At 47.3% G+C, this 18,311-nt stretch overlaps 1 long non-coding RNA gene across 1 annotated transcript in view; it reads right to left on the bottom strand.

Annotated features, from left to right (window-relative positions):
• Window positions 1–5,667: 5,667 nt before the first annotated feature.
• Window positions 5,668–18,311, bottom strand: part of LOC138754761 (uncharacterized) — a 27,094-nt gene continuing 14,450 nt past the window's right edge. The window contains exons 2-3 of the long non-coding RNA XR_011351919.1: window positions 7,579–7,786; window positions 5,668–6,027 (exon numbers count right to left, since the gene is read on the bottom strand). This is a non-coding gene — a long non-coding RNA (uncharacterized lncRNA). The remainder of the gene's footprint in view (window positions 6,028–7,578; window positions 7,787–18,311) is intronic.

Here is an 18,311-nt window from a genome sequence, read left to right as displayed (position 1 = left end):
AATCTAAGAGCAAGGATGTGATGTTGAGGCCCTGCTGAGACCTCGCTCGGAGTCTTGTGAGTGGTTTGGGGCTCCTCATTTAAAAACGGATGTGCTGACGTTAGAGAGGGTACAAAGGCAGTTCACTGGGATGATTCTGGGATTAGAGGTGTACAAAATGATGAGGGGTATAAATAGAGCAAATGCAAGCAGACTTTTTCCACTGAGGGTAGGTGAGATGCAAACCAGAGGACATGGGTTCAGGGTGAAAGGGGGGAAACATTCAGGGGAATTTCTTCACACAGAGAGCAGAGGGAGGGAGTGTGGAACGAGCTGCTCAATTTTAACATTTAAGAAAACTTTGGATGGAAGGGGTCTGGAGGGTTAGGAACTGGGCAGTTGGACTAGCTGGCACAGACAAGAAAGGATGAAGGGCCTGTAGTATTCAATGGTTCTATGGAGTACAGACAGTCGCCCATCTCTCTGCTGAATGTGGATTCGCTAAGAGTGTGTGGAGAAGGATGCAAGGGTTTCTTGTACGGTTCATCCCCAGCAGCAAGGTGACAAAGGACTCTCTGATCGACAGGCTGTTCCCAGGGACGCACTCAGAATCAGACACCCAGAACTGGTGGAAGACTATCTCAGTGTAGGTCGCCCTCTGGAAACCTGTTGGTCTTTCAGCGCACAGAGATGCCGGTGAGGGGAACGCTGCCGACTGGCACATTCCAGGCTGCAGGAGTACCTGCTGAGGGAGGCCCTGAGGCTTGGTGCAGCCAACATAAGGGCGCCGTGGTGGGGAAGAACCACGGTCTAGAGTCCCTCCTGTTAACTGGGCTGAGACCTCAAACAGAGGGGGGGGGGTGTAACGATGGGAACGGGGTAAATAGAAGTGAATGTAATGATGTATAGTGATGGAAATGTATGGAGGGAAGAGCCTTTGAACGGTTTTATTTTTGTAAACAACTTATTGTGAATAAAGTCTATTTTTGGTTAAAAAAAATTGGCAGCTCTGAAGGTCGCGTTGGACGGTGGATTCCCTGGTTACAGAGCTCGAGCTGGATTGCACAAGGTACTGAGGTGGGTTCAGTCCAAACACTAAGATGTGCCTTCAAGGTCATGAGCATTGGTGTCACTGACTCTCCAAACAAAGTACAATCACTGGCCAGAGAGCCCGGCTATGCAAGGTTATAACATCTGTAATGTCAGCCCAATTTTGACCTGTCTCTGGCATTTTGCAGTGACAGAACCATTTGAAATTAGATCTAGGAGCAGAAATAGACTATTCTGCCCATCGAGTCTGCCCCGCCATTGAATCCTGAGTGGATCCATTCTCCCACTCATTCCCAGCGCCCAGCATTCTCCCTGTAACACACAACACAGTACAGGCCCTTTGGCCCTCGATGTTGTGCCAATCCATAGATTCCTTCCTTAAAAAAAGTACAAAACCCTCCCTACCCCGTAACCCTCTATTTTTCTTTCATTCGCATGCCTGTCTCTCTTAAATGCCCCCCAATGTTTCAGCCTCCACCCCCATCACCAGCAAGGCATTCCAGGCCCACACAACTCTCTGTGTAAAAGACTTACCCCTAAACTTCCCTCCCTTAACTTTGTACAGGTGTCCTCTGGTGTTTGCTACTCCTGCCCTGGGAAACAGGTGCTGGCCATCCACCCTATCAATGCCTCTCTTAATCCTGTTGACTTCTATCATCTCCTCTCATCCTTCTACGCTCCAAAGAGAAAAGTCCCAGCTCTGACACCCTGGTTAATCAAGAACCTATCAAACTCTGCCTTAAATACACCCAATGACCCAGCCTCCACAACCACCCATGACAACAAATTCCGCAGATATACCATCGTTTTGGAGGAAACTGGAGCACCCTGGACCAAAACCCTGTGAACACAGGGAGAAACATACAAACTCTTTGCAGACGGCGTCAGAGTGGAAGCTAAAATTTTTGAGCCTTGAATACAGGGGGTGGAGATTAACATAGAAGGCACGGTTGGTGGAGTGGTTACCGCAAACAGCACCAGTGAGCAGGACCAGGCCGGGGGTTCGAATCCCGCACCATCTGTCATGAGCTTGTACGTTCTCCCCATGTCTGAGTGGGGTTTTCTCTGGGAGCCCTGGTTACCTCCCACTGTTCAAAACGTATGGGGGTTTGTAGGCTAATTGGACGTAAATTCATGGACTTGTGGGCCAAAATGGCCCGTTACTGTGCTGTATGTGTAAATTTAGTTAAAAAATTTTAATTTAACATTTACAGTACGGGCCTTTCACCACCCTTGGGAAGGCATTCCAGGCCCTCTGTGTAAAAATGTACCTCTGACATCACACCTAAAATTTCCTCCCCTCTCCTTGTTTAGGTGTCCTCAGGTGTTCGCTACTGTTGCCCACGTAAAAGATGCTGGATTTCCTCCCTATCTACGCCCCTCATATAAGTCAGCTCTCGTCCTTCGTTGTTCCAAAGAGAAAAGCCCGAGCTCTGTCAAACTTGCTCTAATCCAGGCAACATCCTGCTACATCTCCTCCCCTGTAATGAGGCGATTAGAACTGAACGCAATACTCCAAGGGCAATACAGCGCCAGCGACCTGGGTTCGAATCCACCAATGTCCATCAAGAGTTTGTACGCTCTCCCCGTGTCTGCGTGGGTTTCCTCCAGCTCTCACCCTTTGTAGATCATTTGGGTGTAATTGGTCTAAATTCAAATTTAAGTGTGGGCGAACCAGAGTTTTATAGAGCTGTGACATCTTGAACTCAGACCCTCAACTCCAGCACACCATATCAACTTGTGACGCAACTTTGAGGGAACCCAAGATATATTTGTTCTTTCACATGTACTCGGCCTTCAAGTTCCAAAATACTGATCTGGATTGCCACATCTCCACCCTGCCCTGAATCCTATCTATATCCCATTAATTACACTGGACAACAATTGTTTTCAAAAGGTTTGCATCCTGAAAAAAAATGGAAATTATGATAGACAACTTCAAGATGAACACGAAGATAATTTCAGATTTCCTGTATCACATAGAAAGTTTGAGAAACATTTATTGAATTGACCATGTTTGATCACATCCTGATGCTCTCAGGTTGACTGCACATGTTGTACAACCAAAGTGAGGAGCCCAGGGTTTGTCTGGGTCACTAATTTTACAGCCCAAGAAGAGCTCATAGGCTCTCTCAATAAGTGTAGTCATGATGCGTCTTTAAGCCTTAAGCATAAACTCGCCACAAATGTTACAGAATATATCGCATTTTCGGGTGTTGAATTTTCCTGAAGACAATAAATGCTATTGTTAAGTAGACTCACTGTGCTATTGCCTATGTATCAACATGTGGTCAATCTATATCAGAGGTTTTCAACCTTTTTCTTTCCACTAACATCCCATTTTAAGTAATCCAAATGCCGTCGGTGCTCTGTGATTAGTCAGGGATTGCTTAAGGTAGGATGTGAGAACCGTTGAGAATCACTGCTTTAGACCCACTTATATTGAAATATTTTGCTTGGGAAAAATTGTCATTGGCCCATTTCCTTTGGAGTTCCGAAACAGTGCACATAATGAGTCAATTAGGTATGATTAAAACAGTGGTTTTCCAAACTTTTTCTTTCCATCCATATACCACCTTAAGCAATCCCTGACTAATCACAGAGCACTGATGGCAGAGGGATTACTTAAAGTGGGATGTGAGTGGAAAGAAAAAGGTTGAGAACCACTGATCTATAATCAACATAATGCACAGCAACTGTATATGTGAGCTGCTTTTATAGCCTGTCTGCATCTCTCCTGACTAAGCTTGTGTCCTGGGTAAACTTGTACCTCTCACTTTGTTCGTTTTAGATTGGTCACAGTGTTTGAGCTACTGAAAGAAAATAGACACACACACCAAGAGCAGTTCAGTTTATACAAATCTTTATTACAAATTCAAAAGCTGATTTCAAACTACAATATGCAAGCCCTTCCCAATTATACTTATCAACGCCTGGACTGGTCCCAACTGCCGAGGCGAGGCAATGACTGCACACTTGTAGTAGGTTGTCGGGCCGCCGGTAGCAGCTTCTCCACCTCCCCCGACCAGGTCATTGGCTGGACTCTAGAAGTTCTTCTTGCTGAGAGATGTTGCCACCCCTCGGAGAGTCTCCCACTTCAGCAGCGGGACCATGGCTTATATTACCCAAAAATTGCTTACCCAAGCACCTATTCCCAGCACAGTAAGAAAGTAAGCTAGCAAGCTAGAATACCAAGGCTTCTATCAATAACATAATTTTCAGCTTATCACTCTGAGTACAATAGTTTATTTTGCGTCAAGGTTAGGTCTCTGACAGTCTGTGACCAAAACAAGCAGGAAGATTAAATGTTCTTGTACACAGATGTCCTTTTAAGTCAGATAACTGCATCTCTGGCCCCCTCGGTGGAATTTAGCTTATGTCTGCTGATTCTAAAACATAAGCAGGTTCTCAGCCTTGCATAAGCAAAGGCTGCAAAAGTAAAAAAAACATGGTTTAAATCTTTCATTACAGCTTGCCCAGGCCTAAGACAAAATTTGCACAGCATATGCACTAAGTGCAGGCCCAGGAACACTTGGACTGACCAAAGCAGCTTGCTTTTATGGGCAATAATACTAAATAGGTATTATCTAAAGAACGGTACGTGAGAGGAAACATTTAAGGCGATTTTTATGATCAGCAGCCCAAAGTCCATAAAATACACCCAAAAGTGTTTAGGAAGCAAAATCTTTGTTGTCTGTTGGGTACTTCTGATTAAGCCTTTCAAGTGGACAGAGCTTTGCTTGAGCACGTACTGTTTGGCCTCTGAGGGAACTCAGTCATTTAATCTTTAAACTCAATCCACAAATACTCAGCAGGGTTCAATTGAGTTGAGTTTACCATGGTAACATTTCCCGTTGACTCACGCACCTCTCCCACCTTCCCCACTCCCAGGTTAATGCAGGAGACCCACAGAGTGACTGGATCAGCCTCAGTTTTTAGCCTCTGTTCCATAGTAAAACACGAAAGTCTGCAGGCTCTGTGGTCGAAGTAAAATTGCGATGCTGGAGAAACCCACCCTTTTTACAGCAAAGAGAAAGGTACATAACCAATGTTTCAGGCTCAACCACTTCAATTCTGTGCCCCATCCCCATTTCCATCCATGGCCTCATGAACTGTCCCATTGAGGCCACCCGTAAATTGGGGTGCAACACTTGATTTTCCGTCTGGGGACTCTCCAACCGGGCGGCATTGACATTGTCTTGTTCGGTTTCTCCCGTCCCACTCCCTGTTCTACCTCTCTTCCCCATCCCACCTTCCCTCTCCACTCACACAGCCCTCCCCCTGTTCGCTGCTGTGCCCTCCCTCCCTTATCCACCTATTACCTCCTGCCTATGGGAGTTGCTCCTCCCCCCACCCTTCCTTCCCCCACCACTACGATCGGACCTTGACGAAAGGCTCAAGCCTGAAACGTTGGTGATGTCATTTTATTTTTGCTGTGTACAATCCGGTGTTGACCTGCTGAATTTCTCCAGCATTGTGTTCTTACTTCAACCATGGACTTTCCTGTTTTACTTCCAATTCCTTCCTTTCATGCCGGTGTCCAACAATAGTCGGCCAGCATCGATGGGTGGTCTTGGTGAGATGGTACACGAGCCTTTCCCTTTCCCCTTGTCTCCTTTCCCTTAGCTCTCCACCCCCCTCCCTCTCCATTCACAGAGCCATCTGTTGTGAGTGTGGAAACAGGTTTGGTAGGTCTTAAAGGCAAGGACTCTGAACACAGTTTTGATGTAGGGAAGGATTTTATTTACAGAAGGCAACTGATGCAGTTCACACACACACAATGAGACAGAAGGCAACTGATGAAGAGCACACACATACAATGATCAGGGAAAAATCACTACGAACCACCACCTGTCGACTCAGTGCAGGCACAGGCCTATGGTACAAGGGACACTAATTAAATGCTCCCAACCCTTTTAACCAGGGCACATCTTACCAACAGTTTTTCCAGCACCGTTCTACATCTGTAGTCCTGGAGGGAAGCAGGGTGGTCCCAAGCTGGCAAAGAGAAAGAACAAAGAGCACATGGCACCTTTCTAGTGCTGGAGGGACAAGCCCACATCATTTACTGGGGGCCAATAGCTCAGTGGCAGGAGGGTTAATCTAATTACAACAGCCAATGGCCCAAGGCCAAGTCCAGGCAGACTGGAGAGTGGAGTCCAGGTCATTTACATGTGGCCAACAGCAAGGTATGCACTAATGGGTGGGGTGGCATCAAACCTGATTGGCAGCTGGTGTGTCCTCCGACTATGTAGGGGCAGTGCTGTCACATGGCAGCCACAACCCTTCCAAATATACCATTCCCCCTTCCCCCTCTTGCTGTGGTGCCCTCTCCCCCTATTACCCGCGACCTGTGGGCCCATGCTCCTCCCACACGCCCCACCATTTTATTCGGGCACCTGCTTACATTGTGCTCACACCTCAAGCCCGAGACATTGGCTATTTTTGCTACGTAAAGTCCACTGTTTGACCTGCAGAGTTTCTCCAGCGTTGTTCAATGCTGCCTTGAACTGACACCCAAATCCTGTGGGTGTCAATTCCGCATTTTGGATTCATCCAGTTCGAATAAAGGTGTGAAAGCCCAATGTAGAAAGAAGGCTCAGGTACTCAAATCAACCATGCAATGTCTGAAAGCTTTGTTCACTGTGTGCGATTCTTTCTGCCAGGTGTTAGTCAGGCAGGGTTCCGATATTACCAGGTGCAACATTTAGCAACTACTTGATGTCCCAGCTTTTTGATAGTTAGCAGGTTCGGCGATGAAAACATGAATGGATGGAAAGCTGCCATCTCGATCATCCACCCGTTCAGTTTCTCATCACCATCCTTCCCCTTCCTCCTCAACTACCGGGCTTAGTGCCAAGCCTCACTGTTCAAGTAAAACCTCAATGCTGGAGAAACTCAGCGGGTCAAACAGCGAACTTTACGCAGCAAAGATAAAAAGATACAAAAGCAACGTTTCGGGCTTGAGCCCTTCGTCAAGGTATGAGAAAAATGTAGGTAGGCTCCCCAACAAGGGGGAGGGGGTGGAAAGGGGGGGGATGGGTCTATGAATGGAGAGGGAAGGGGGTCGAGAGCTGAAGAAAAGGAGAGAGGGGGACGGGGAAGAGAGGGAGAGGTCCAGCAGAAACTGGTGATGTCGACGTTAATGCAGTCCTGTTGAAGAGTCCCCGGACGGAATATTAGGTTTTTGGGTGGTCTTGGTTCAGTTGTGCCTGTGGCCACATGTCAGCGTGGGAGTGGGGCGCAGATTTGAAGAGGTCGGCCACTGGGAGGTTCCTGTCGCTGATGCAGACGGAGCAAAGGTGCTCTCCCAGGTCTGCACCCAGTCTCTCTGACGTAGGGAAGGCCACATCGGGAGAACCGGATGCAGATGACTTCCAGCCCTCTGTCTTCAGCTCTCCACCTCCTTCCCTCTCCATTCACAAAGCCATTCCCCCCTCCCCGTTTGCTGGTGGGCCCTCCCTCCATGATCCACCTATTACCTCCTGCCTGTGGGCCCGTGCCCCTCTTCCCCCGCCAACCCCACCATTTTGTTCGGTGCCTGCCTACCTTTTGTCCGTACCTCAATGAAGGGCTCAAGCCCAAAATGTTGGTTCTGTATCTTTATCTGCAAGTGTTTGACTTGCAGAGTTTCTCCAGCCTTGGGAGTTTGGTTCAATCACGGTGTTTACAGACTTGCATGTCTTACTGTTCAAGATTCAAGGCTCGATTTATTGTTACGTCCACAGAATACTCAAAAATCTTTCCTTCCTTGGCCCTGTAAAGGCATACAAAGATGCAATATGAATCTGACGCCACCATCAAAACAATTAGGGCGACCAGACGTCCGGTTTTAGGCCGGACAGTCTGGCTGCCCTCTGTCCAGTGCCACTTCGATCTGGACGTTGATGTACCCTCCATTTGGGGGAAAGTTGTGACTCATGGCCTAACTGAGTTTTTTGAGGAGGTAACAAAAGAAATTGATGAAGGTCGGGCAGTACTGTATATGGATTTTTGTAAGGCATTGGGAAATGATATTGAGACTATTCAAGGCATTGGTGAAGCCAAATTTGGAATACTGTGTGCAGTTCTGGTCCCAAATTATAGGATGGTAGAGAGGGTGCAGAGAAGATTTACTAAAATGTTGTCTGGACTGCAGTATCTAGAATATAAAGAAAGATTGTGCAGACTGGGTCTTTATTCATTGGAGTGCAGAAGGTTGAGGGGGGGATTTGATAGAGCTATTTAAAATTATGAGGGGGATAAACAGAGTAGATGTGAATAGGCTCTTCCCCTTAAGGGTAGGGGAGATTCAAACAAGAGGTCACGAGTTAGGGGGAAAAAGTTTAGAAGTAACATGAGAGGGAACTTCTTCACTCAGAGAGTGGTGGCTGAGTGGAATGACCTTCTGGAAGAGATGGTCACAGTAAAGTCAATTTTGTCATTTAAGGAAAGGTTGGATAGGTATATGGATTGGAGGGTTATGGGCAAAGTGCAGGTAGGTGAGACTAGAGGAGATCACTTAGATCGGACTAGAGGGGCCGAGATGGCCTGTTTCCATACTGTAATAGTTATATGGTTATATGGTTTGAAAAGGTCCCCCATGAGAGACTCATTCAGGAAAATCTTGAGGCACAGGATCCATGGAACCTTGGCTGTGTGGATTCAGAGTTGTGCCTACAGAAAGCAGAGAATTGTAGTAGAAGGAATGCATTCTGCCTGGAGGTCAGTGACTAGTGGAATTCCACAGGGATCTGGTCTGGGACCCTCTGCTCTTTGTGATTTTCATAAATGACCGAAAGGAATAGGACAGTAAGTTTGCAGATCACACGAAGGTTAGAGATGTTGTGGATAGAATACAAGGTTGTTAAGGGTTACCACAGGATATAGACAGGACACAGAGTTGGGCAGAAAAGTGGCAGAAAGAGTTCAATCCAGATAAGGGTGAGGTGATGCATTTTGGAAGGTCGAAATTGAAGGTGGAGAACATGGTTAATGACAGGATTCTTAACAGTGTGGAGGAACAGAGGGACCTAGGGGTGGGCGACAGTTGCAAATAACAGAGGACATCTATATAAGGTGAGGGGGAGGAAAGTTTAGGGGAGACATCAGGCATAAGTTTTGTTTTACACAGAGAGACGTGGGTGCCTGGAATGCATTGCCTTGTGGGTGCCTGGAATGGTGGAGGTTGGTTCAATAGGGACATTTAATAGACTCTTAGACAGGCACATGGATGCATTAAAAACAGAGGGTTCTGGGTGTGAGGTGGGGAAGGTTTTTTTTTTTTATTTTCCGTTTGCATCAATACAAGTACAGTATTTATCACGGCGAAGGGCCAGAACCTCCAAGCAGTTGACAACTTCACTTACTTGGGCAGCATACTCTCTCGCACAGTGAACATAGATGCTGAGGTCAACAACAGGATTGGCAAAGCCAGAGCAGCCTTTGGGAGATTCCGTGAGAACGTCTGGGGGCGGAGAGGACTCAGCCTTACTACCAAGCTGAAGGTCTACTGTGCAGTGGTCCATACCACCCTCCTTTACGCCAGCGAGACTTGGACTATCTATAGCAGATGTGCCAAACAGCTCAACTCGTTTCACCTGAGCTGTTTCCACAGACTCCTCCACATCAGGTGGCAGGTCAAAGGCCCGACACGAAATCCTGGAACCAGCTGGGCTCTGCAGCATCTACACTCTGGACATGTGGTCAGAACGCCAGACAGCCGATTGCCTAAGCAGCTGCTTTATGGAGAACCGTGTCAAGGCAAGCGCTCAGTTGGGGGGGTGGGGGGGGTGGTGGGCAGAAGGAACATGATAAAGACAGCCTTAAAGTGTCCTTCAAAGGCCTGGGTATCGACATCAACACGTGGGAGATGCTTGCCCTCGACCGTCCAGCTTGGCGCAGCAAGATCACCACAGGAGCCCGTGCAGTTGAAGTCAGGCACAACGAAAGCGTGCAGTGCGCAAGGCTCAAGCAGCATCCACTGCCAGGACAGCACCCACTTACTTGTGTCTCACATGTGGGTGAGCCTTCAGGTCCCGGATTGGCCTTACCAGTCACCTCCGGACCCACAGCCACCAATCTCCCATTTGACTTTGAAGCCATATTCATCTTCAACTACAAAGGACCAACAACAACATACAAAATAATAAAAACCGAAAAAAAGTAGGAAGAAGAAAAGAAAGTCTGCCTGATCATCATATATCCATCGTTAATTCATTACATTTCAAATGTACATAATGATCTTGAACTTTGAATTAACTCAGGTGAGTTGGAGCGGGAGTGGGGGACGCTGTAGATGAAGTCATTGTGATAGTACAGATTCTATCACCAATATATCTATGTACAGATGGTCGTGTAGGATGACTGTGATTGGCTGAGAGCGTAGCCACACCTATTGGCAGGTCTTAAAGGGTTGCTCCTAGCCAGACTAGGTCATTCTGGACTGGTCGACCTACTTGTGATATGCTCCAGTCTTTTAGTTAATAAAAGTTAACTAAAAAATTTTGAAGGGATAGAGCTTATGCTACGGCTGGAATGCCTCAACATTGACCCACAGTCAGCTACAGCCTCGAATGACTTTAAGCACTGGGTGAGATGCTTCGAAATATACTTACAGCTCTGATTCTGCCGTGATAGAGGACAACCATCGACTACTAATATTGATGACTATGATGTCCCCAAGAGTCAACCAGAGTGTCCAGGATGCGACCACTTACGCTGCAGCCATGAAGGTGCTGAAAGGGTTCTACGAGCGACTAGTGAAGAGGGTCTCTGCTTGGTAACAAACTTGTTACAAGGAGGCAACACTGGTGAGTCCTGTAAAGCTTATATTCAGGCACTAAGGGCAATGGGCATGGACTGTGCCTGCACAGACAGAACTGCTGCGGAGACCGCAGACGATCTCATTTGGGATGCCTATGTGGCCGAGGTTTGATCGAATGATGTGAGGCAGCGCCTGCTAGAGCACGGGGAGAAAACCTAGAGGACTTGATCTGGATCGCAGAGACGATGGAGGCTGTGGTCTTAAGTATAAGGTAAGTGTTGGGGGTTGCCGCCGCCGCCGCCAACTGGGGACCCGCCACTGCCGCCGACCGAGGACCCGCCACCGCTGACCACCCCACCGCTGTCCGCCCCACCGCCGACGGCAAGCAGTGACCCCCAACACTTACCTTTGGCTGCAGGCAGCAACACCAACTCCCCGACACTGTTTTTTCAGGCCCAACGTTTTGCGTGACGTCATCACTCAGGACTCCACTGTCTACATTACAAGTCTCTGCATCAATAACCCTCGACCAGGACTTCCCCCAACCCCTCACAAAAGCAATGGAAGTGATTAAAGTGCATGGACATTATACCAATTGCTTATTTGACTCGGGGTCAACTGACAGTTTTATCCGCCCAGACCTGGCCCACCGTTGTGGACTGGCTATTCTCCCCACTGCACAGAGAATTTCATTGGCGACCAGATTGCTCTCGACTGAGGTAAAGGGGTCCTGCGTGGCAACCCTGAAAGTCCAGGGCATCACGTTCACAGACTTCAAACTATTAGTCCTTCCCCAATTGTGCGCCCCTCCTCTGCTGGGACTGGATTTTCAGTGCCAGTTTCAAACCATTTCCCTGCACTTTGGGGGGCCTCACGCTCTGCTCTCTGTTGTAACCACTCCACCCCGGGAACTTCCTGCCAGCAGCAGCCCGAGCCACCCGTCCCCGTGCCCCGGGGCCTCACCTGTAGTATCTCCACCCTCTGAGTTGCTCCGGCAGCACTTTTCGCAAATCTCACCCCGGCTGGAAGCCTGTGGCCACCAAAAGCCGGCAATATAGTTATGAACACAGGAAATTTATCATGAGCGAGGTGCGCAGACTGCTGGATGAGGGCATTATCGAACCTAGCTCGAGTCCATGGAGGGCCCAGGTAGTGGTTGTTAAAAACGAGGAGAAGCCGCGGATGGTGGTTGACTACAGCCAGACAATCAACCACTTCACGCTTCTGGATGCGTAGCCCCTTTCACGGATCACGGATGTGGTGAATCAGATCGCCCAATACTGTGTATTTTCCACCATTGACTTACGTTCGGCCTATCATCAGCTCCCAATCCGCCAAGAAGACCGACCTTTCACAGCCTTCGAAGCAAATGGGCAGCTGTATCAATTCCTCAGGGTACCCTTTGGGGTCACAAATGGCGTCGCGGTCTTACAGCGGGAAATGGACCAGATGGTGGACCAGAATGGGCTGACTGCTACTTTCCTGTATCTGGACAATGTCACCATCTGCCGCCATGACACGGAGGATCATGATGTCAACCTTGAGAAATTTTTTCAGACTGCGTTTCGGCTGAACTTGACCTACAATTTCAACAAGTGTGTCTTCCGGACCACTCGGCTCGCAATTCTGGGTTGTGTGGTGGAGAACGGGACGGTCATGCCGTACCCTGACCGCATGCGTCCCTTCGTGGACTTGTCCCCCCCCCCCCAACACCCAGAAGACACTCAGACGCTGCCTGTTTTTTATCTTACTATGCCCAATGGGTTCCACACTATGCAAACAAGGCATGGCTACTCATCAAGACCACTTCCTTCCCCCTGTCAACTGAAGCCAGAGCAGCCTTCGACCGCATCAAATCGGACATTGCTGCTGCAACACTGCACGACATCGATGAGTCCATCCCGTTCCAAGTCGAGAGCGATGCGACCGACTTTGCACTGGCAGCCACTTTGAACCAGGCCGGCCGGCCGGTAGCCTTCTTCTTCAGAACCCTCCAGGGCCCTGAGAGCCAACACTCCTCTGTCGAGAAGGAGGCCCAGGCCATAGTTGAAGCAGTATGTCATTGCAGACACTACCTCACTGGCAGGCGCTTTACGCTGCTGAATGACCAAACCGCGGTCTCCTTCATGTTTAGCAATACCCAACGAGGTAAAATTAAGAATGACAAAATCGCCAGGTGGAGAATCGAGCTCTCCACCTTTAATTATGACATACTGTATTGGCCAGGTAAACTCAACAACCCGCCAGATGCGCTCTCCAGGGGGACTTGTGCCAACATACAACTGGACAGGCTGCAGACACTCCACGAGGACCTCTGTCATCCAGGGGTCACTAGGTTCACGCGCTTTGTCAAAACTCGCAACCTGCCCTACACGGTCGAGGAGATTCGCTCCATGACCCGAGCCTGCCCAGTGTGCGGTGAGTGCAAGCCCCACTTCTTCCATCCGGAGAACCCCCACATCATCAAAGCCACCCGCCCCTTTGAGCGTCTCAGCGTAGACTTCAAGGGGCCCCTAACGTCGACCAACCGTAATACCTACATCCTTATGGCCATCGATGAGTACTCCCACTTCCCGTTCGCTGTGCCCTGCTCGGACATGACTGCCTCCTCAGTTATAGAGGCCCTGCACAGCATCTTCGCCATCTTCGGGTACCCCAGTTATATCCACAGTGACAGGGGGTCCTCGTTTATGAGTGCAGAGCTGTGGCAGTACCTTCTGGAGTGTGGTATTGCTTCAAGCAGGATCACCAGCTATAACCCACGTGGTAATGAGCAAGTCGAAAGAGAGAATGCCACTGTCTGGAAAGCGGTTACGCTTGCCCTCCGGTCCAAAGGTCTCCCCACCTCTCGCTGGCATGATGTGCTACACTCCATCCGCTCCCTCCTTTTCACCGCGACCAATGCCACCCCCCCATGAAAGGATGTTCTCTTTCCCGAGGAAATCCAAGTCGGGTACGACCATACCGGCGTGGCTCATGGTTCCCAGTCCAGTCCTTTTACGATGCCACATCCGGTATTCTAAGAACGACCCCTTGGTTGACCGAGTGTCTCTGCTCCATGCAAACCCACATTATGCTTACGTTGAGTACCCGGACGGACGGGAGGACACTGTCTCGGTAAGGGACCTAGCCCAAGCCGGATCAGGCGCAGCAGTGCCTTTAACCCAACCTCCCCCTATTCCTTCTCCCCAGGTCATGTGCTCGAACAGAGGGACCAGCACCACCCCACCAGCTCAGGCCAGACTGTCGACAACGCCGTTGGGGAATTGAGCGAAGCAGTGGCCGCACCCTACGGGCCTGCCAGCCACATGACTCCAGCGACCCCAATCCTGGCACCACGGCGGTCACGCTGGATGATCAGGCCCCCTGACCGGTACAGCCCCTAACTTCCATCCACCCTGGGGTCAGTTCTCAAAGAAGGGGTGAATGTGATAGTTCAGATTCTATCACCAATGTGTATATGTACAGATGGTAGTATAGGATGACTGTGATTGGCTGAGAGCGTAGCCACACCTACTGGCAGGTCTTAAAGGGTTGCTCCTAGCCAGACCAGGTCATTCTGGACTGGTTGACCTCGTTGTGATATGCTCCAGTCTTTTAGGTAATAAAAGCCTTGGTTTGGATCAACAAGTCTTTGGTTCTTTCGACGTGCACTACAGTCATAGCAACAAAATCCATACACATTTTCCAAATCTTATCAAATTTTTCTGTAAGTTACACACTGTGTTTTCTCTAACGGTGTACAATTTTGTAATTCCGTTTGCCATTTATTTCCCCCTCCCCCAACATTATTGTCTAATTTCCACCTTACGGCTATCCATTTCTTTGACATCACTACACTTAGAAACTTCTTCTGAGAAGTTATCTAACTTCAAATGAAAAATATCTCCTAATAAAACTATTTTGGGATCTTTCAAAACTTGCCCCTTCTTAACTCGTCTGAATGAAATACTCACATCTTCCCCAAATTTTCCAACTTTTTCATATTGCCAAGCTACATGGAGAAAAGTTCCAACTTCTTCATTACTTCTAAAACATTGATCAGAACAATTTGAATTGATTCTATGTGATCTATATGGAGTATAAGATAATTGATGTAAAAGATTGAATCGTACCATTTGGCATCTAACATTAATTGTAAGGGGTAGGGAACGTTTAGATTGTGGAATAGTTTTATAATCGGTTTATAATATTGTGAGCTGAAGGGCCTGTGTTGGGCCAAAACACAATATAGGAACTCAGCCAGACTGGCAGTAAAGATCTATTACTGACATTTCTGGCCTGAGTCATTCTTCTAAGTGTAAGGAAAGAACAGGAATGTATCAGAATAAAGGTTGAAGAATGGGAGGGGGAGGGAGTGCAGGCCGACAAAGGGTGTTAATTGGGTATGATGAGGAAATGTGGGAATTGATTTTGGCTTCTGTGAAAGCAGAAAGGGAAAAGGAAGAATGGGAGAGAGAGAGAGAGAAACTAGAGAAAAATAGGCAGGGCAGTGAAGACGGGGGAGGGACTGTTTAACAGAAATCAGATTAATCGCTGTCAATGCCCTCCAGTTGGAGGGGGCCCAGACAGAAGATGAACCTTTGTTCCTCCAATTTATGGGTGGTCTCAGTCTGGCAGCGCATGAGACAGACATGTCATTGAGGGAATGTGGCGGGAAATTGTACTGGGAGATTCATACTATGGCGGCAGATAGAGCCGAGGTGGTCAGCGAGGTGATCTCCCAGTCTGCGCCTATTCTCTCCGACATAGAGACCACCTTTTTATCATAATCGCAGGGTCTGCAGATTTCTGTGTTTAACTCCGTGTTCTATGTGCCTTTCTGAGTGTCTTCTGAATGTCCCCAATGGGTTGATTGGCAAATACACACCCATTAGCTGGACCCCAAGGGAGCAGATCAATTTTTTCATATAACACTTTTCGACTCAGTTCTTGTTGGATGGTCTGTTCTGAGAAATCCTTGCACGAGGATCAGGATTTGATTAATGTAACAGCACCACTTATTGAAGAATAACTGTGTTACAGATTACAACATTGGAGAAGGTGTAGAGGAGATTTACCAGGATGGACTACAGAACCATAGAACACCGCAGTACAGAAACAGGCCCTTCACCCCATCTAGTTTGTGCTGAACTATTATTTCCCTCGTTGCAATGAACTGCATCCAGATCATACCTGGTTTTATCTTAAATGTCAAAACTGAGCTCTCAAAAACCTCCACAGGTGGACCGTGGAGAGTGTTCTGGCTGGTTGCATAAATGCCTGGTACGGAGGCGCCAACCCTCAGGACAAGAAAAAACTCCAGAGGGTTATTAACTCGGCCTGTGACATCATGGGCACCAGACTCCACTCCATCGAGGACATCGACATGAGGCGGTGTCTTAAAAAAACAGCCTCTATCCTCAAAGACCCCCCACCAACAGGCCAGGCCCTCTTCACTCTGCTACCAGCGGGGAAAAGGTCCAGAAGACAAGCACTCAGCGGCTCAAGGACAGCTTCTTCCCCTCTGCCATAAGATTCCTGATGATCAATGGACCAAAGACACTGCCTTACTTTTCGTGCACTATTTAAAAAAGTTATTATTGTAAGGGGGTTTATAGGAACGCTAGCATTATGCTGCCACAATACACCGAATTTTGGGACTTGTTCATGACAATAAATTCTGATTCTGAAGTTTCCTGTGAAGCAGTCAAGTTTAGTTAGTTTCTTTTGTACGTCCCTCCTACCGACTGCATGAAAAACATACAATATATTAGTTAGGTGTGGTGAAAATAAAATTAGGCTTTTACTTAAATGTGCTTGGCCTGGGAGGAGTCACGTGATGGAGTAGTGGCCGGTCGGGGAACTCCAGCCCACTCCAGAAAAGTTAAAAAAAGATAGAGAAAAAGCAAAGGCACAAACTTAAAAACCAAAACAAAGTGAAAGTAAAAGTGTGAAGAAAATGGCAGCGAAGAAAGAAAAACCAAAAACAACGGGAAGAAAAGAAGAAGGAAAGACGTCGGAAGAAGAAGGCCTTACCTGTCCAAAGAGGCCCGCCGTGGAGAGAGAGGCCCGCTCCCACAGGTCAGTGGAAGTCCCGGGCTCGGGACTACAAAAATGGCTCGCAGAGCCGAGTAAAAGTGCGCAACCGCGCATGAAAAAAAACACACTGACGGGAGAGGGGAACAGCTGCGGAGTCGATCTCCACAGCTGAGAGAGACAACTGCAGCACAGCAGCAGATGCAGAACACAGACAATAACGACAACAAGAAAGAAGAGGGTAAAAAGAAAACAAGGAAACAACAGATGGTCAACCCAGAGGAAGAAGAAGAAGAAGAAGAAGAAGAACAGAAAAAAGTGGAAGAAGAAGAGAAAAGCAAGACAATGGATGTATCTTTTTTTAAAGAATATATGGAATCAGTGAAAGAATGGCAATTACAAGAATTTGATGAGATAAAAAGAAGAATTAAGAATGCAGAAGAAAAAATGAATAAAATGGAAGTGGCCATATCAGAATTGGCAAAAAGAGTGGAAAATATGGAAAAACGAGAAACATTTGTAGATATGGAAGTAGAAGACTTAAAAGAGAAATTAGAAGAATCTAATAAAAAAGATAAAGAGGCACAGGAGCTGTTAGCTCAGAAGATAGATATAATAGAAAACTATAATAGAAGAAATAATATAAAGATAGTGGGCCTTAAGGAAGATGAAGAAGGCAAGAATATGAGAGAATTTATAAAAGATTGGATCCCCAGGGTCCTGGGAAGACCAGAATTACAGGAAGATATGGAAATAGAGAGGGCACATAGAACTTTAGCCCAGAAACCACAACCGCAGCAAAAACCAAGATCCATTTTAGTAAAATTCTTAAGATATACAACAAGAGAAAATATATTGGAGAAAGCAATGAAGAAAGTAAGAGAGGACAAAAAGCCACTGGAATATAAAGGTCAAAAAAATTTTTTCTATCCAGACATATTTGAACTCCTGAAGAAGAGGAAGGAGTTCAATACAGCGAAAACGATCTTATGGAAAAAAGGATATAAGTTTATGTTAAGGTACCCAGCGGTACTTAAAATAATTATTCCAGGGCAACAAAACAGACTATTCTCGGATCCAGAGGAAGCAAGGAAATTTGCAGAACAACTACAAAACAAGCAGAGAGATGAAGACATGTAATAAGAGTAAAAATGACCACGATCTATATGTATGTGTGTAAAGGGGTATATGTGTGTATATATATAGTGTGCATACATGAATGTATCTGTATTTAGAGGAAAATATATAGAGTATAGACAAGAATTAATAAGGGAGGGAAATGGAATAGAGGGAATAAGGAAGGAATTAAAAGAGTGACCTTTGTTACATATGAAAAGTGAAATCTTTTCTGGGGGGGGGCTGGGTGGGGGGAGTTACGGTCACTGCAAAGTCAGCTGACGCTTGCTAGTGAATTCGCAAATCCAAATGGAGAGGGGAGATGTGGTTGTCCGACAAGGGATAAAGGACAATTCAGGAGGGGAAGGAGAGAATGGGGTTAAAGAAGTTTTAAATAGGAGAA

This window comes from Narcine bancroftii, chromosome 2 (genome assembly GCF_036971445.1).
Source record: "Narcine bancroftii isolate sNarBan1 chromosome 2, sNarBan1.hap1, whole genome shotgun sequence".
Taxonomy (NCBI): domain Eukaryota; kingdom Metazoa; phylum Chordata; class Chondrichthyes; order Torpediniformes; family Narcinidae; genus Narcine; species Narcine bancroftii.
Note: the sequence above shows the minus strand (reverse complement) of the source record. Positions and strands in the feature narration are given on the sequence as shown.